The sequence below is a fragment of the Stegostoma tigrinum genome, chromosome 4 (assembly GCF_030684315.1).
Source record: "Stegostoma tigrinum isolate sSteTig4 chromosome 4, sSteTig4.hap1, whole genome shotgun sequence".
Classification (NCBI taxonomy): domain Eukaryota; kingdom Metazoa; phylum Chordata; class Chondrichthyes; order Orectolobiformes; family Stegostomatidae; genus Stegostoma; species Stegostoma tigrinum.
The window spans coordinates 57,420,948-57,433,981 of NC_081357.1; the positions used below are offsets into that span (position 1 = coordinate 57,420,948).

A 13,034-nucleotide genomic window follows, 5' to 3' on the forward strand; every position below is an offset into this window, starting at 1 on the left:
TTTCATGCGGAGTGTGGATGAGCAATATGCCAAGAAAATTCACATGACTGTGTGAGGCACTGTATTAGTCAATGACATATTGCTGATTATCATGGTAGTTACTTTACTTAAGGTAATTATAATCTATGAACAAATTAAAGATTTTTGCTAGTGTCAGAAAATAAAACTTGTTCGATTGCACATCAGTAACTTTGAACCTCAGTCTAAAGGTTCTGTATTCCAAGTTAACTAATTATGTCAAATTCGGTATTTCAGTATGCAGAATTAGTCATGGATCAATAGATAATACACTTATCTCCGAGTCATTAAACTGCGGGTTCAAACCTTAGTCTAGGAACATGAGCACAAAATCTAAACTGATATTCTACTTGAATTCCGAGGAGTACTGCACTAACTTAGTTGCTGTTTTTTGGAGAAGTTGTTGAGCCAAGATCCCATCTTCTATTTAAGTGAACAAGATAGATTACAGAAGCACCATCTGAAGAAAACCATTATGACAACAGATACAGTCATTTGGTAGTACAGAACCTGAGTACTATCCATGTAAAGGAAAAGATTTATAGGGTTTGTGAGGGGACAATGTGATGTACTTGATTATTCTCAAAGCCACAGATACCATAGAAAAAACATGTGTACACGATGCAGCTGTATCAACTGAACACAGTAGGTGAAAGCCATTATCTGGTTCATTTCTTTAGTAATTTCTTGACAAATCAGTCAACTTGCCCGAATTAAACGTTAAACAAAGCTCAGCAGTTAACTATCAGTCAAATGGTGAATGCTCCACAGTAGCAATCTCCCAGTTAGAGACCACTTGCCAATCAAATGGCACTTTCCTGCCATGCAACATAAACGTTGCTTTCCATCTCCATTGGTGATTCATAAAAATCATCTTGGTGACTGCGACACAAACAGCTTTGGCAAAGTTCCGAGGAAGGGCCACTGGACCCGAAATGTTAACTCTGTTTTTACCTTCGCAGATGCTGGGCTTTTCCAGCAACTTTGTTTTTGTTCCTAAATTACAGCATTCACAGTTCTTTCTTCTTTATATTTAGCTTACAAAGCATCTTTTTTACAGCAAAAGAAATCCCTGTTCCCTTTTCTTTCTCAATGGGAAAAAAAGTCTCCAATTCTCTTCTATAACTGTACTCCAACATTTACGATAAAGCAGTCAAACTGACAGAAGACAAAATTACAGATAAGCTACAGGAACAGTTTACAATTTTCTATTTCCTCAAGGACTAAGGAATATTGTGTTTACTACAATAACAAACCTTCTAGCAAGCACTACCAAAGGGCATGCACATTTCCCACAGGCTTATAGAAATGTAAAAAAAAAGCGCAAAGACGAAATTCATTGAACTACTGAAAGAAAACAATTTTTTACTTGGAATGAATGTATAATTTATCTAATGTTTTGTCTGCAGCCATTCATTTTTACTCATATTCCCAGCAGTTTAAATGGGCTTTGCTTTGTTTTCATGCAATGGTTTTCTATATTTTATTGCAGCTCATTGATAATGTTGGGCAAATTATCAGTGCATTCATGGCAGAGTCTCAATCAGGAATTCAAGAATGTCAGCCAAAGTTTTCTCTCTTAAATAAAACAGAAATGTTGGATTGGCTCTGGAAGTATCAGTGGAAAGAAAAACAGTTGACTTTTTGAGTCAAATATGACTCTTCTTTGGAACTGGAGGTAGGTAGAAACGTGATATTGTTTCTGTGCGATTTAAATAATTTAAATAATGCAAAAGCAATTTTCCAACTAACACTTCTGACAGGTGAGGCTACTTTAGGGAAATTCAATCTGAAAATGTGTTATTGTTATATAATAGGAAGACAGGTTAGGCGGGCATAAATAAAACACACAGCAAAAAGAAATTAAAAACAGGGAATGGAAACATAGATCAGTTGAAATAGCATTAAAATTATTCATTGGTTTATCTAAGTATTAAGATGAGGCATAAACAGCTCAAGGCAAAGGCAACACAAATTAGCACGGAAACCTCTTATTTCAAAATTCCTTTTACAATTTAAAATATGTCCGAAGTGCATGAGGGTAAGCAGAAAGTACAATCCAAATTGGTGAACAAATAGTTTCTCTGCTCAATCTTTCATAAGGCCTGGTAGAAACCCGGTAAATTCTCCTCAGTTATACCATGTGGTGAAGATAGTAGTGAGGCACACTTCTGGTCCTTCCATACCACTAATCCTTTAGAAATATATTTCATAAGTCTGTAACATATATACATCTGGACTGAAATATAAGCTATATTATGACATAAAATTCTTTAACAAATTCTAAGTCATTGCATTTAATTTTAAACACCACATACCAAAAAAAAGTTCAAGGGAAATTGCAGCAGGATGTCACATCTTTTCATAAAAAAAAATCTGATATCTTAACTCAAATCATTACTGAGTTATAGCCACAAAGAGACTTAAAAGGTCCATACTAAATAGTGCACATCAATACCTGACAAAACACATTCAATTTCATCAGACTGGAATTCATTATTACCATTACCGTAAAACCTGTATACCATGTGTTTCAAACAACTTAATATGATAAAAATTACAACGTGGAGTTTACGTTGCAAGACAAATGTAACTTGTTCTTACAAGATAAATATCTTTGTCAAGCTAGGCGTGAATTCTATCTTTAAGGTGAATTGATGATTTTACCCAATCTCTGGCTTGTACATAAATAAAAGCTATTCAAATTTCACTTCTCCCACCTCATTTGAATCCATTCCAGTATTCCTGAAATTCCTCTCTACTTTGCTGTTTCCAGCTAGCCTGATAATAAAGCCTGCCAGATGGCACAAATTAAACCAACATTTTGTTTATGATAATAGAAGGCATTTCTGTAGGTGTTCCATCTTAACTGATCACAGTCCACAGTTATTGTAATTTTGTTTTAAAAGACTATTTCCTCATACAATTGCCAACTTAACTGAATATATACTTAGTAAACATTTATGTTTAATGACCCATAGAAATAATAGACCATCTTATAATGACATCTTCTTCATTCATTCCTGCAAATATATTAGTTGTGGTTACAAACTATACTTTGGTAGAAACATTTTGGACTACTTTACACATTTACATACTTAACTCCTACATACCTATACATATATCGTAAAGGACATTTTGAAGTCTTGATAATCTACTAAAAATTGATTGATTAGAAACTAACTACAAGCTTCCAAAGATATAATGCATTATTAAATCTTCAGAATTTTTTGAAATGCTTCAGATTCAATTCAACGGAGTTTAGTTATGTTATCGACTCAAACTCATGGAAACAGACCCTTTGGTCCAATCAGTCCTTGCCCACCATGTTCCCAAGCTAAACAAGTCCCAACTGCCTACACTCAGTCTGTAGTCCTCCAAACATTTCCTATTCATAACCCTGTCCAAATGTCTTTTAAACATTGTAACTGTACCTGCATCTACCACTTTCTCTGGGAGTCCATTCCACACACAAACCATTCTCTGTGCAAAAAAGTTGCCCTCCACATCCTTTTTAAATGCTTCTCCTCTCGTTTTAAAAATACGCTCCCTAGTTTTGAACTCCTCACCCTTGGGAAAAGCCTTGTCATTCACCTTATCCGTGCCTCTCATAATTTTATAAACATCAATAAGGTCATCCGTCACCCTCCTACATTCAAGTGAAAAAAGTCGCAGCGCTTTCAGTCTATTTTTATATCTCAAACCCTCCATTCCTGACAACTTCCTGGTAAATCTTGTCTGAACCGTCTCCAGTTTTACAACATTCTTCCTATAACACAGCGACCAGAACTGCACACAGTACTCCAGAAAAGGCCTCATCAATGTCCTGTACAACCTCAACATGATGGCCCAACTCCTATACTCAAAGGTGTGAGCAATGCAGGCAAGCATCTAAATAGCTTTTTAAGCCCTCCCTGTCTATCTGAATTGCATACCCTAACCCCTAGGCTTCTCTGTTCTACAACACTGTCCAGGGCCCTACCAATAATTGTATATGTCCTATACTCATTTATACTATCAAAATGCAACACCTCGCATTTATCCAAATTAAACTCCATTTGCCATTCCTAAGCCCATAGACCCAATTGATTAAAATCTCTTCATAATCTTAGGTAACCTTCTTCACTATTCCCTATCCTAGCAATTTTGGTGTCATCTGCAAACTCACTAACCATGCCTCTTACATTCTCATTCAAATCATTTGTATAAATGACAAACAAAAATGGATGCAGTACCGATCACTGTGGAACACTGCTGGCTACAGGCTTCCAGTCCGAAAAACAGCCTTCTACCACCATCCTCCATCTCTTACCATACAGCCAATTTCTCAATTAATTGGCAAGCTCATCCCAAATCCAAAGTGATCTAACTTAATTTATTAGTCTACCATGCAAAAACTTGTCAAAGGTTTTATAAAGAGAAAACAAAGTGTGGAGCTGGGTGAACACAGCAGGCCAAGAAGTATCTCAGGAGCACAAAAGCTGTCGTTGCGGCCCAAGACCCTTCATCAGAAAAGGGGGATAGGGAGACGATTCTGAAATAAATAGGGAGAGAGGGGGAGGTGGATTGAAGATGGATAGAGAAGATAGGTGGAGAGGAGACAGACGAGTTACAGGGGCGGGGATGGAGCCTGCCGAGGTGAGTGTAGATGGGGAGGTAGGGAGGGGATAGGTCAGTCCAGGGAGGACGGACAGGTCAAGGGGGCGGGATGAGGTTAGTAGGTAGGGAATGGAGGTGTGGCTTCAGGTGGGAGGGGGGGATAGGTGAGGGGAAGAACAGGTTAGGGAGTCAGGGATGAGCTGGGCTGGTTTTGGAATGCAGTGGGGAGAGGGGAGATTTTGACCATCTCCAACACATCCCTCACCTTCCTGGACCTTTCTGTCTCCATCTCAGGCAACCACTTAGAAAGCAACATCCATTTCAAGTCCACCGACTCCCACCGCTACCTAGAATACACCTCCTCCCATCCACCATCTTGCAAAAATTCCATCCCCTGTTCCCAAATCTTTCACCTCTGCTCCCAGGATGAGGCATACCACTCCCATACAACTCAGCTGTCCTCGTTCGTCAAGGACCGCAGCGTTCCCCCCGCAGTGGTCGAGAATGCCCTCGACTGTGTCTCCCGCATTTCCCGCAACTCATCCCTCACACACCGTCCCCGCAATAACACCAAAAGAGAATAACCCTCGTCCTCTCATACCACCACACAAACCTCCGGATCCAATGCATCATCCTCCGACACTTACACCAACAACAATCTGACACCATCATCAAAGACATTTATCCCTCCCCACCCTTGTCTACTTTCCGGAGAGACTCTCTCCGGGACTCCCTTGTCCGTTCCACACTCTCCTCCAACCCCACCACACCCAGCACTTTCCCCTGCAACCACAGGGAGTGCTACACCTGCCCCCATACCTCCTCCCTCACCCCTATCCCAGGCCCCAAGATGACTTTTCACATCGAGCAGATGTTCACCTGCACATCTGCCAATGTGGTATACTGTATTCATTGTACCCGTGGTGGCCTCCTCGACATCGGGGAAACCAAGTGGAGGCTTGGGGACCGCTTTGCAGAACACCTACGCTCGGTTCGCAATAAACAACTGCACCTCCCAGTCACGACCCATTTCAACTCCCCCTCACATTCCTTAGACGACATGTCCATCCTGGACCTCCTACAGTGCCATAATGATGCGACCCGAAGGTTGCAGGAACAGCAACTCATATTCCACTTGGGAACCCTGCAGCCCAATGTTATCAATGTGGATTTCACAAGCTTCAAAATCTCCCCTCGCACCATCCCCCCGCAACAGCATCCCAAAACCAGCCCAGCTCATCCCCGCCTCCCTAACCTGTTCTTCCTCTCACCTATCCCCTCCTTCCACCTCAAGTCGGACCTCCATTTCCTACCTACTAACCTCATCCCGCCCCCTTGACTTGTCTGTCCTCCCCGGACTGACTTGTCCCCTTCCTACCTCCCCACCTATATTCACCTCTACAGGCTCCATCCTTGCCCCTTTAATTTGCCTGTCTCCTCTCCACCTACCTTCTCCTTTATCTATCTTCGATCTACCTCCCCCCCTCTCCCCACCCCCCCCCCCCTTTTCTGATGAAACGTCAGCTTTTGAGCTCCTAAGATACTGCTTGGCCTACTGCGCTCATCCAGCTCCACACTTTGTTATCTCGGATTCTCCAGCATCTGCAATTCCCATTATCTCTGATACAAAGGTTTTATACAATTCAAATTAACAACGTCTATCACTCTGCCCTCATTAATCATTCTGGTTACTTCATTAAAAAACTCAATCAAGTTTACGAGACACGACTTTCCTTGCACAAAATCACGCTGACTATCCCTAATCAATCTTTGCCTAAGTACATTAAAATTCTATCTACCAGACTCACATCCAACAACATCCCTACCACCAATGTCAGACTCTCAGGTATATAGTTTTTAGGCTTCTCCTTACAGCCTATCTTAAACAATGGCACATTAGGTGACCTACAGTCACCAGTGCTTATAGATGATACAAATATTTCTGCTGGGGGCCCCTGCAATTTCCTCCCTAACTTCCCACAACATCCTAGCATACACTTGATCAGATCCTGGAGATTTATCTCCCTTTACGTTTTCTAAGCACTTCCTTTTCTGTGGTGCAAACTGTTTTAGTATCAATGTGGACTTCACCAGCTTCAAAATCTCCCCTTCCCCCACTGCATCTCAAAACCAGCCCAGTTCGTCCCCTCCCCCCACGGCATATCACAACCAGCCCAGCTCATCCCCTCCACCCACTGCATCCCAAAACCAGCCCAGCCTGTCTCTGCCTCCCTAACCTGTTCTTCCTCTCACCCATTCCTTCCTCCCACCTCAAGCCACACCTCCATTTCCTACCTACTAACCTCATCCCACCTCCTTGACCTGTCCATCTTCCCTGGACTGACCTATCCCCTCCCTACCTCCCCACCTATACTCTCCTCTTCACCTATCTTCTTTTCTCTCCATCTTTGGTCTGCCTCCCCCCTCTCCCTATTTATTCCAGAACCCTCACCCCATCCCCCTCTCTGATGAAGGGTCTAGGCCCGAAACGACAGCTTTTGTGCTCCTGAGATGCTGCTTGGCCTGCTGTGTTCTTTAGCCTCCATTTCTTTTTCAACAGTAAAAACTGACCTAAAAATATCATTTAATATCTCTCCCATCTCCTGAGGTTCAACATTAAGGTGACCCTGACAATCTTTAAGGGGTCCCACTCTCACTCTAGTTGCTCTCTTGATCTTACTGTATTTGTAGAATCTTTTTGGATCGTCTTTAACCATATCTACCAAGTCTATCTCATATATCCTCTTTGCGTTGCTGATTTCGTTCTTAAGAATCCCTCTACACTCTTCAAGAGATTCAGTTCATTCCAGTTGTCTATACCTAATAAATGATTCTTCTTTATTCTTGACTAGAACCTTAATATCTTTGTTCATCCACTGTTCTCTAGTCTTACCAGCCTTACCCTTCACTCCAGCAGGAGCAGAATGCCTCTGAACTCTTGTTATCACACTCTGGAAAGGTTCCCACTTGTCAGGTGCATTTTTTACCTGCAAACGTCCAGTCCATTCAACTTTTGAAAGTTCTTGCCTCATACCATCAAACTTTGCCTTCCTCCAATTAAAAGTTTGAACTTTATTGGAAGGCTTAACCCTTTCCATAATCATTTTGAAACTAATAGAATTATGCTCACTAGACCCGAAGTGTCCCCCCCACTTTTACCACAGTTACTTAACCTGCCTAATTTCCCAAGAGATAGTCATAATTTGCTCCTTCTTTAGTAGGAATGTCTGCATATTGATATAGAAAATTTTCTTGAACACATTTAAAAAATTCTGCTCCACCCAAACTTTCAACACTATAGCAATCCCAGTCAATGTTTGCAAAGTTAAAATCGCCAACTATCACAAAATTTTCTTGAACACATTTAAAAAATTCTTCTCCACCCAAACTTTCAACACTATAGCAATCCCAGTCAATGTTTGCAAAGTTAAAATCGCCGACTATCACAACATTATTATTTTTAGGTATATTTGAGATCTCTCTACGTATGTGCTTCTCAATTTCTCTCGGACTGTTGGGGGGAGGGGGTGGGAATAGCACAATCCATCAATGTCATCATCCCTTTCTCAATTCTAATTTCAACCCATAGATTTTAACCAAAAAATCCATCAAATATCTTCTGTAAGGTTTTCCTGCTTCAAAAATGCCACTCCCCCTCCACTTTTGCATCTTTTATCCTTCCCATAACATCTGAAACTCAGAACATTGAGCTGACAGCATCCTTCTCTCAGCCACTTTTCTGTAATAGCCTTGACATTCCTGTCCCACGTCCCCATACATGCCCTGTGTTCATCAGCTTTAACTTTAAGACCTCTTGCATTGAAATAAATGCAGTTTAATTCTTCAGGGTTGCTTCATTCTCTGATTTGCTCTTTTCTAATTCAGAACCCTCCTCATCTTTTTACAAGGATAGTAGGAACTGCAGATGCTGGAAAATCTGAGATAACAAGGTGTAGAGCTGGATGAACACAGCAGGCCAAGCAGCATCAGAGGAGCAGGAAATCTGACATTTTGGGCCTAGACCCTTCTTCAGAAATGGGGGAGGGGAAGCGGGTTCTGAAATAAATAAACAAGGAGCTCGAACAGTTCATCCACTTCACCAACACCTTCTACTCCAACCTTAAGTTCACCTGAACCATCCCTGATACCTCTGTCTCCTTCCTGGGCCTCTCTGTCTCTATCTCTAGCAACCACCTGGAAACCAATATCCATTTCAAGGCCACCGACTCCCACAGCTACCTAGAATACACCTCCTCCCACCTACCTTCCTGCAAAAATGCCATCCCCTATTCTCAATTCCTTCGGCTCCATCGCATCTGCTCCCAGGATAAGGCATTCCACTCCAGGGCATCTCAGAGATGAAGGGTCTAGGCCCGAAACGTCAGCTTTTGTGCTCCTGAGATGCTGCTGGGCCTGCTGTGTTCATCCAGCCTCACATTTTATCATCTCAGATGTTGTTGTTTTCCAAGGACAGCAATTTCTCCCCCTCAGTGGTTGAAAATGCCCTTGACCATGTCTCCTGCATTTCCTGCAACTCATCCTTCACACTCCGTCCCTGCAATAACAACCAAAACAGAATCGCCCTCGTCCTCACGTACCACCCCACCAACTTCCAGATCCAATGCATCATCCTCCGACACTTACGCCATCTGCAATTCAACCCCACCAAAGACATTTTTTACCCCCCACTCTTATCTGCTTTCTGCAGGGACCACTCTCTCTGGGACTTCCTTGTCTGCTCCACACTCTCCTCCAGGCCGACCACACCCGGCACTTTTCCCTGCAACCGCAGAATGTGCCACACCTGCCTCTACACCTCCCTCATCCTCATCCCAGGCCTCAAGACGATTTTCCACATCAAGCAGATGTTCACTTGCACATCTGCTCATGTGGTATACTGTATCTGCTGTTCCAGATGTGGCTGCCTCTACATCGGGGAAACCAGTTGGAGGCTTGGGGGCTGCTTTGCAGAACACCTATGCTTGGTTCGCACTAAACAACTGCACCTCCCAGTTGTGAACCATTTCAACTCCTCCTCCCATTCCTCAGACAACATGTCCATCATGGGCCTCCTGCAGTGCCAAAATGATGGCACCTGAAGGTTGCAGGAACAGCACCTCATATTTCGCTTGGGAACGCTGCAGCCCAATGGTATCAATGTGGGCTTCACACAAGCTTCAAATTCTCCCTGCCCCCTTCCGCATCCCAAAACTAGCGCAGCTTGACCCCGTCTCTCTAATCTGTTCTTCCTCTCACCTATCCCCTCCTCCCACCTCAAGCGCCACCCCCATCTCCTACCTACTAGCCTCCTCCTGCCCCCTTGACCTGTCCGTCCTCTCTGGACTGACCTATCTCCTCCCTACCTAACTTCCCATCTACACTCACCTTTAACGGCTCCATCCCCACCTCTTTGACCTGTCTGTCACTTCTCCACCTACCTTCTCCTTAATCCATCTTGTATCCGCCTCCCCCCCTCTCCCAATTTATTTCAGAACCCCCTTCCCCTCCCCCATTTCTGAAGGAGGTTCCAGGCCCGAAACGTCAGCTTTCCTGCTCCTTTGATGCTGCTTGGCCTGCTGTGTTCATCCAGCTCTACACCTTGATCTCTCATCTTTTTACTATTTTCACTCAGGAAACACCACACACACAACGCCTGAAAGTTTACAGGATCCTGAAACAGAACTAGCAAATCTCCCTGCTAGGATATCGGTACCTTTCAAGTTCAGGTGAAAGGCACCTTGTGTGTCTCAGAAGAGATCCCAACGATCCAAGATACTGAATCCCTGTGTATTTCATTATTTCTTCAGTCATTGATTTTTCTCATCTATCCTTTTATTCCTTCCCTCATTAAAACTTGGTACCAGAAGTAAACCTGAGATAACTACTTTCGATGTTCTGTTTTTTAACCTCCTACCTAATCTCTTATGTTCACTCTGCAAAGCCTTAATTCCCATTTCCTTAAATACATCATTCCTACCATTGTGTACACCAACTCCCGGCTTCTCACTCTTATGTTTGACAATGCGCTTCAAATGCCAAGAAGTCCTTAACCCTTACATCAAGAAAGCAATATCCTATCCTAGATTCATGCTTATTGCCACAGAATCTCACAACTGTTCCCCTGACAGGAGAGTTCCCCAAAACAATTATTGTTTTAAATATTGACAAACTGTATTTAATGTAAGATTCATTCTTAATCCACCATGATCTGTCTACCTCTTCTATTTTCCTTTGAGAGACTGATTCCTTCAACAGTACCCAAAACAGCACATTTATTTAAGAAAGGAATAGCCACAGAACACTTTTAAACTATCTTCTGACTTTTTCCTGACAGTCACTCATCTATCTCATTGACCCTGCTGTGTAATCACTTCTCTAAATCTACTCGTCATCACACTCTGTGTCTCTTACATGCCCTCATTAACATTAATTCTAAAAAGCGCTTGATAGCAACCTTACGTATAAAAATAAATTACCTTACCTGAACAACAGAATTAATATTAAGCATGCAAAAGCTAGAAAAACATATTAAAAAGGAATCAGACACTTAGCTGAACAAACAACAAAATTATTCATCTTCAAATAATCCAACATTCAGCTTTCAGTCTCTGGATAAAAATAAAACTCTCTCCAGATCCTTCAATGTGTCGGCCTCTCCATAAGCTCTGTATATGAACAATCTCTCCTTTGAGTTTTTTAATGTAAATCACTCTGCGCAGCGAAACTTGACAAACACAAACTCATTTGAAAAAAAACCTCTCCTTCACAATTGTAATAAAAGTCTATCCTTCATCTTTTTTGTTTTTTCGACAGGCAAGATTGGAAGCCTTAAGTGTCTGAAACTGTTTGGATTCATCAAATCTATTATACGAATGTAAGATCATGGTTATATTTTTAGGATCAGAAACTGTTTGCACGAATGAAGTGCCTTTAATCTAATAAAATCTCCAGGACCTCACTTTGCCAAAAAAGTAGTTCAGTTAGTAAACATTAGCACTCCTATAGGATAGTCCAGAGACTCTTCTGGGAGATTTATGATTCTAAAGCTCTACTGTTTTCTGAAAGTTGTTTTTGGTATGGAGTCAGACATACCAGCATTACGTATGATCGAAATGAATGAAGGAATATCACACTTGAATAGTTAATGGGGACTATTTGGGTTACCTTAGCTATTTTGGTAAAGTTGTTAAATTCCACATAGAACAGAAAGAGTCCTAGAGTTCAAGTAGGTAAGGAAGAATGGGCATGACAGACTTGGTAGGCTTATACAGAAACATACAAAAGTAAAAATGGAAATGGACGATTTGGCCCCTCTTGTGCTGCACCATTTATTAAGGACATGGCTAATGTGTTTGTATTTCAAATTCCACAATCCATAACTCCCGAGAATCACTAATTCCCTCATCTTACAAGCATCTATCCATCATCAATTACACCATTTCCAATGTCTTCTGAAGTGGAGAGTTCCAAAGTCCCACACCCTTTTGGAGAATCAAAACTCTCCTAATTCCTGTCATGTAGCAGTGATCCTTAATTTTTAAGCAGTGTCCCAAATTCCAGGCTCACCCTCAAGAAGAATCATCCTTTCCACCTCCACTTTGTAAAGACTTTTCAATCATGTCAATTCTCACTTTCCTAAACTCAAGTGCACATGAGACAACGCACTCGTTCCAGGTAACACTCCAGTAAATTCCCTCTGAACAGCCTCCAGGGTGACCAAAATTGCAAAACTGGATAACTGAAGCGCAACAACTTTACTTTGATGTTCAATTCACCTTATCACAAAGGAAAGCACCCTGTTCACTTTCTTGATTATCTGCTTCATCTGCAAATAAAACGCTTTGCAACTCACTAGAACATCCCTCCACACCTCAGCATTCTAAAGTCATTCCCCATTTAAGTAACATTTATCTTTCATTCTGCCAAAGTGAACAATTTCATATTTTCTCACATGATACTCGATCTGATAGTTTGAGCATTGGACGAAATCTATCTCTATCCATCTGTAACTTTTTTACAACATACATTCCTACATAGTTTTATGTCATCTATGAATTTAGCCGCCCATGCCTTCATTTCCCTCATCTAAATCATTGATATAATTTGCAAGGTGAGGCCCTACCTACAGCGCAGGCAATGGCCTAGTGGTATTATCACTACACTACTAATCCAGCAATGCAAGTGACATTCTGAGGACCCAGGTTTGAATCTTGCCATGGCTACTAGTGGAATTTGAATTCAAACTAAAAGCAAAATCTGAAATTCATAGCCTTATGATGACTGTGAAGCCATTGCTGATTGTCAATAAAAAAAAATTATTTTTCTGAAGAGGGGTCCAGACCTGAAACGTCAGCTTTCCTGCTCTTGTGATGCTGCCTCGCCTGCTGTGTTCATCCAACTCTACACTTTGTTACCTA

At 41.8% G+C, this 13,034-nt stretch overlaps 1 protein-coding gene and 1 long non-coding RNA gene across 4 annotated transcripts in view; one reads left to right on the forward strand and one right to left on the reverse strand.

The window, feature by feature from the left end:
- The window catches only part of nt5dc1 (5'-nucleotidase domain containing 1), a 514,716-nt gene that overhangs the window by 77,836 nt on the left and 423,846 nt on the right, over positions 1-13,034 (reverse strand). The window lies entirely within an intron of this gene.
- The window catches only part of LOC125452472 (uncharacterized), a 37,022-nt gene that overhangs the window by 8,204 nt on the left and 15,784 nt on the right, over positions 1-13,034 (forward strand). For 2 of the 3 annotated variants that reach the window (XR_009445684.1, XR_009445685.1), the window contains exons 5-6: positions 1,511-1,696; positions 11,431-11,491. This is a non-coding gene — a long non-coding RNA (uncharacterized LOC125452472). The remainder of the gene's footprint in view (positions 1-1,510; positions 1,697-11,430; positions 11,492-13,034) is intronic. The other variant, XR_007247554.2, reaches the window with a different exon arrangement.